Raw genomic sequence first — 6,951 nt, 5'->3', positions numbered from 1 at the left:
AGACATTTCCTTTTATCTTGCACCATCTTGTTAGAAATAAGAAAAAGCTGGCCATTTATTGTTTGGACAGTAAGCAGTATATAAATATTATAAATGAATGAATGAATGTACAATGGCATGTGAGCAAACCCCTTCTTTATTTACTGCTTTATTTGTTGCATTTCTAATCCACTTTTTCCTCCAAGGAGCTCAAGGTGGTGTACATAGCTCTCCTTCCCCTCAGCCCCCTCCCTCCCACAACAAGCCCTATGAGGTAAGATAGGCTGAGAGATTATGACTGGCCCAAGGTCACTAGTGAGCATTATGGCCAAGTAGGGATTTAAGCCCTGGTCTCCCAGAGACCTAACCACTACACCACATTGGCTCTTATGGTCCAATTTTATGTATGTTTACTTGGCTGTATTTCCACTATGTTCAGTCGATCTTATACCCAAGTAAGTAGACTCAGAGTCGTGTAGTGACATAAATGCTTCTATGTACACACCAGAACTTCCTCCTGTTCCCTCCAACTCCAAATGCTTGGGCACAGATGAGTTGAGGCTGTAGGCGGAAGGAATGGCAAAAGCTTTACTGTGTACAGCAAGAAGCCTTGATTTTAGGATACATGCCTACAAGGGCTGGTTTCTGATGGCCTAAGTGCCAGACTTACCTGGCACCTTCATTACATATCTCTTAGGTGCCAGATGAAAATGTTTCTCTTTAACTAGGCCTTTGTGGGAGGGACTTATTGGGTTGTTTTAGTTTTTGTTCTTGATTTATTCCTTATTTTGTGTTCTCATTTTGTATTTATATGTTCTGAACTGCCCTGTGATCTTTGGGTGAAGGGTGGTATGCAAATCAAATCAAAATCAATAAACACATTATTCTACTTGTTGGGTTACTACTGAAAACATGAAATCTGTGGGTGCTGCTCCACATTCTGATTTTGGGATGGCATACCCATGTGGCATGCTTATGTTAATGTAAATCAGACTAGCTAATTCCTGACTTGATTAAAATTGGTGTAACTACTAATTTTACAAGAGGTTAGGCAACTCCTTTTCATTAGCAATGAACCATGTAGAGTGGCAGGGCATACTCTGTTTGCATTAGCTGTAGCAATGAATTGAGTCAGGGAGCCTAAGAGCTCGACTATGTGCTCTATTTTCAGGAACAGCAGAGATACAAGGCTGCATACAATGGGTTTTTACAACAACCTGTACAATTTTTTTTACATGTGTGTCCATCACTACTGTGTGCTTTCAATGACGATGTGTGTCATACTCAAGCCAGAGAATTTGGATTTGTTGCAGTTCTCCGCAATCTGAATGCAGCTTCCCACCCCATTTGTAGCCATATAGTGGGGGTGAAGCAGTACATAGCCACCATTTTCCCAGACTTAATTCTTGTCCCCGGCTGTTCTTTCCAAATGCTTCTTCTGCAAGTTGTAGGTCTCCTCCTCACTCTAGTATTTGAATAGTGCTGCTGTTTCACACCCACTTCACAAGTTGTGAGCTTGACTGAACAACAGTTCACTCCAACCCCAGCAGTCTCCTCAATGTTTAGATCATCAGTGTCAGTTTCCCTGTTGTGTTTGCTATTGTTCACTATTAAAGCATCCGTCCCTTTGCCTAAGCCGGAACGTTAGACATCTTGCTGTGGTTGTTCAGTTCTTTGTGGTGATTGGCACACCACTGGGCCATGGAGCATAGCCAAGGGTAGAAGTCAACCTGGTGTTTGTACATCTCGCTCTTGCTGTTTTTACTAAACAAGAACTTGTTCTGCACCTACTGTGCTACTATTCTGTTGCTGTTGACAATCTTTTGAGATTGTAAAGTCTTGGAAACTGTTCACTTTTCATTTATTCTTGTCACATTTCATTGGTTCTACGCTTAGAACGAAGCATGGTCTGCAAACATCCAGCCACTCCTAAATTATCAACCTAGCACAGGAACAGAATGTCCAGTGGGCCAGTGCCATAGCAATAGCCTCTGGCAGCAGCATCACTGCCATTCACCAAGAGGGGGAAGGATGAGGCAGCAGTGAAATTGTGGCTGCAAGGGCATATTCCTGAAGCCAATCCAATGGTCCCATCCCACTCACACAGCCCCCGCCTCACTGTTGTATCACATCTCCCTTCAGTAAGCTGATCTAACATTCCCCACATGCCCAGAAGGGAATATGAGAGCAGTTGAAAGTGACGCTTATCATCCTTTCCCTATGACCATCCTGGTTGAGGCTGATGCGAGCTGCAGTCCAGCACCATCTGGAGGCCCACAGGTTCCCCACACCTTCAATTGACGTTCTTCCGAACGAATAAATAAAAGGAATTGATGGAGGGAGACCCTAACACCACTTACCTGAATGTAATCCTCATTCAGTGTCACTTATTTCTGAGGAGTCGTGTATAGAATTGCACTACTACAGCTATCCTATTTTCTGGTTCCACATTTGTGCTGTCCGAGAAAAAGAAAAAGAATAAAAGTAGATAGTTTAGCAAACTAATATTTAGGAAATCATCCAAGTAGCTTAGTAAGTATTTAAAAAACCAATATTCTAAAATCATTAGTGGGGCACTGGGAGAATTATTACATAAGTAACATTCTGAAGAAAGAATATTGGCCTGTAAAAATTACAGAGTTAAGTGGAATTTGCCCACAGTGCTCTCAGTCTTTGAATATTTCATGTAATAAATTTGTACCTCCGGTTAGTCCTTTGTGAGTAGTACCTTGCTTAATAAGTTTCTTTGAGTTTGTATGATAACCTCTCTTCTTCTTTTTTGGCTGATTCTCATTCTCATTGTTGTAAGAGACTGGCACTAAGGGAAGAGAATGCCTACTCTAACAGCACTACCATCGTTATTACATTTATATAGCCTTCAACCAATTAACAAGTACTCTTTTAAATCTGATTAACTGCAAGTTCCTAAACTGCTGCAGTGACCCAGAACCTTATGGTGATTATTTCATGAAAGTCCAAAAGTTTGTTTGTGCGTGCTCTCTCTCTGTGTTGCAATTTGCTTATAAAAGTTTTATATTCTTCCCTCAAAACTCCCTCCCATCCTTTGTTCAAGCTTCTTCTTGAATGCCCACTGTTCCATTTAGCTTCTTAAAAGAATGGGGATTTTGCTGATAGAGTTCAGAGCTTGACCCTGAGGTCTCGTTAGACATGGAGCGGGACCCTCTAGCAAGTCTCCACACTTGCTGTCACCATGGAAAGCCATCAGAGTACTTGTCCCAGGACTAGAGGTCCCCACACCAGCTGGCTGGATTCTTAACTGGCTGACCCCATGACTACAGAAGCAGGGGAAGTAGTGAGCCAGGCAGAAACAGCAGAACCACCACCATCAAAGTGCTTAATTAGCTGCTGGTGAGGAAGGGGAAGCTAATGGGAAATACCATCTCACATCAGGACCTGACTGAAAGCCAGGAAGGGGTTAAGCCTCTAGCTCCTATATAAGCTCCCCATCTGAGCTGCTTCATTTCCAAATCAACAGCTCTTATCAAAGTTTTGTTTTCTTCACCTGGGTGAAATGACTGTGGCCAGGTGACCTGATTCTACTCATTCTCTTACCCAGGTGCTAACAATTGATGGCAGCTTCATGGTGTCTGCTCTCTCTTCTTGAGGTCCTTTATATTCACACTGGGCTTGTACAAGAAAGCCATTCTAACACACAACACCTTCAGACAGAGGACTGCCCTTGACATCCCTTCAGTGGCCACCTCTGTATTCACAGGTAAGCACTCCTGCTCAACTTTTTGTCTGGGTGGGTAGGACAGCCCACCTTGAGTGAGTCTCAGTCTATTTCCATATGCACCCTACCTGCCAGGCTGTCTAGATCCCCACAAGGAAAAATTTACCAGAGGGTTCAGGATGGGGTAGCAGCTGGTGGCTCCTGAAGTGTTACAAGAAATGCTTATTTGAAAACTGAACAAAATATTGCCAGTATATTGACACTGCAGCATGTCCTTCTACCTGGGATCATGTGGATAGGGATTTTCCACCAGGGATTGATGAGAGTTGTACAGTGGTACCTCGGGTTACATACGCTTCAGGTTACAGACTCCCCTAACCCAGAAATAGTACCTCGGGTTAAGAACTTTGCTTCGGGATGAGATCAGAAATCACGTGGCGGTGGGAAGCCCCATTAGCTAAAGCAGTGCTTCAGGTTAAGAACAGTTTCAGGTTAAGAACACACCTCCAGAACGAATTAAGTACGTAACCAGAGGTACCACTGTATTTCAATCAACTTGTTCTTAGGTGGAAGAAAAAGAGGCAATAGGCTGCCACAGAGCCTCTTTGATACTGCATTTGGAGCCTCTGCCTGCTTACCCTATCATGATGCCTAAGGTAAACTTTCCCCTTTTGTGTACCCTGCTGAATTGGAGAGGGGTGGAGAAAAAGCTTCTTTTTGCATTCTTTCAAGCATCAAGCCCACCTCAAGGAGTGTCATTGTTCGATTAGGATTGCTCACCTCAAAATTGAACTGAGACTAGTTTGCCACATCTTTATAGCAGATCCCATATTTCTTGAGCAGCTGGCAATGATGCTGCAAGTGACAAGTGCTGGGCAGCATAGACCTTTGATCTTTCCTAGTAAGCTGGATTTTACATGGACAAGCTTCCAATTCTGAAGGCCTTGAGTCTACTATCTCTAAAGGACTTGGATATGATCTCAAGGGCAGCGAATGACCGAATTTCCATTAATTGCGAATGGAGAGGTGAAGATCCCCAGGATATCAGGTGTATGACCATTGCATCCAAATGTGCAAAAAGCCACAAGCAGAGCAATCCCACTTTAATGAAAAATAAAGTGTGTTTCCCTCACATTTCTCTATCTAAATGCACTTCTTTGATGTTGTTTTGCTGCCATACCCAGTAGGATTCCAGGTAAACGGAGCCCTCTTCACCTTGTTTTTCTTTTTCAAGCAATAAAGGAGTGCTAGCAAGCCAGAAAAGTAGGGCATAAATATGAGCACCATTAAAACAAGTGATCTCCTCCTCTCACATTCCGTATTCTGAGAAGCATCGTGTTCATTTTTTTAATTAGAAATTCAAAATTTATTGCACTTTCTTAAGTGGCTTCTAAATGTTTCTGATAATACGTTGACAATAAAGAGCTCCTGTGTCCATCTACTTAATAGTGAAGATGAGTCAGCAACGCGGGAAGATGTAGCCTTGGGAGAGCAAATACTGGCTGAAAGCCTGCTGCTGCATTTTATTATTCTGATGAAGTGATGAAGTGTAAAACTTGTACAGTGTCATTTTGCCATGCATCACTTTAGGGGTTCACAAAGAGTAGCAATTTCTTAAACGTAGGCAGGGAAAGTGTTGCTTTTAGTTAATGCATCATAAAAGGTCACCGTAAGTATATATGCAGAACTGTCAAAATGATGAGTGCATAAGTCAACATGCTGAAGCTCAGTTTACATCTGTTCTTTTTCTTTTTTAAAAAGATGTTTCCAGGCCATATTGTTGAAGAGATAAGTTTGAAAAGTGGTGATGTATGCTGAGAGCTTGGAAGCCACTGATTGGAGTACAGAGCTGTAAAACATCTCTAGTGGGTGGAGGAAGCACCTTCAATGGCCTTCACAGTTCTTTGCACCTAGCCAAGACAGGCGGAAGCAGAATAACTTTGTAGAAACAACAATGTGCAAACATGTTGCACATGAATTACATATCTAGGTGGCACTAATCAGCCCCCCCTTGGCACAAAACGTGCATTGCCTTAGTGCAGCATTCTGATTTTGTTTTAAAGCAGAATATTTAAAAAGACCAGTACGCCAAAAGATGCACGTGACAAAATCTAGTAGAATGAATGGCATAAGATTAGCTACCATTGTGGGATCCAGAGCTCTTTGTGGAGCTAGTTCTTTACAGAATGTTGTTGTACAGACTTACATTTTCTTTTTCCCAGATGAATACTCCGCTGTTCACCGGGATTGTGATTAATCAATCATTTTAATGAACTTAGATTTATGCTCCATTTTTTCTGGCATTGCCCTTTTAACGTGTTCAATGCATTACACACATCATTCGTGTGTGTGTGTGTGTTTGTGTGTGTTTTTGCATGTGGATAGCATTGTAATTCAACATGTCAAATATATTACTTTTGTAGCAGATTTTAATTCATAGTAAAGGACGCCTGACAGTTAAGTCCAGTTGCAAACAATTCTGGGGTTGCAGCACTCATCTCTCTCTATAGGCTGAGGGAGCCGGCGTTTGTTCGCAGACAGTTTTTCCGGGTCATGTGGCCAGCATGACTAAGCCGCTTCTGGCGAAACTAGAGCAGCGCATAGAAACACCGTTTACCTTTCTGCTGGAGTGGTACCTATTTATCTACTTGCACGTGCTTTCAAACTGCTAGGTGGGCAGGAGCTAGGACCAAACAACGGGAGCTCACCCCATCGCAGGGATTCGAACCACCGACCTTCCGATTGGCAAGCCCTAGGCTCTGTGGTTTAGACCACAGCACCACCCACGTCCCTTAATTCATATTACTGAATGTCAAATAAAATGTTACAATAGGGATGATAACGTTCACATTACCTTGAGTGTGAAAGTAGCAATTGGCTGATTGTGGGTTTTTCTTCTGTATATGCCACAGAAGACCTCTCATTTCAATACAGAATCATAGAATTGTAGAGTTGGAAGGGACCACGAGAGTCATCTAGTCCAAACCACTGTAGTGCAGGAAGCTTTTGCCCATGTGAGGCTCAAACCCACAAACCTGACATTAAGAGACTAATGCTCTACCGAATTTTAATCTTCTTTTGTGCTGGTGTCTTTTCTCTTGATCTCATCTGATTACATTATGGGACCATTTATTTATTTATTCATTTATTTTCTGAAAAATTATGTGCAAGGAAGCTTTTGGATAGCATTCAAAGCAGTGCATTCATTTAGTGCCAAACCACGGAAGTCCTTATTCATTGTGTTACTTTGGCAAATCAGTTGGGGGGGGGCATATTAT

General features: G+C 42.3%; 1 long non-coding RNA gene across 2 annotated transcripts; it reads left to right on the top strand.

The window, feature by feature from the left end:
- Window positions 1-352: 352 nt before the first annotated feature.
- Window positions 353-4,807, top strand: LOC310704625. 2 transcript variants are annotated; one of them, XR_014524931.1, is made up of 4 exons: window positions 359-452; window positions 3,117-3,348; window positions 3,557-3,715; window positions 4,240-4,807. It is a non-coding gene; the product is annotated as an uncharacterized lncRNA (long non-coding RNA). The 2 variants fall into 2 exon arrangements; XR_014524930.1 differs by lacking the exon at window positions 3,117-3,348 and having other exon boundaries at window positions 353-434.
- Window positions 4,808-6,951: the final 2,144 nt, after the last annotated feature.

The sequence above is a fragment of the Podarcis liolepis genome (assembly GCF_965112155.1).
Source record: "Podarcis liolepis genome assembly, chromosome: 4".
NCBI classification, from domain to species: domain Eukaryota; kingdom Metazoa; phylum Chordata; class Lepidosauria; order Squamata; family Lacertidae; genus Podarcis; species Podarcis liolepis.
The sequence above is the reverse complement of the archived record's forward strand: the minus strand, read 5'-3'. Positions and strand labels throughout refer to the sequence as shown.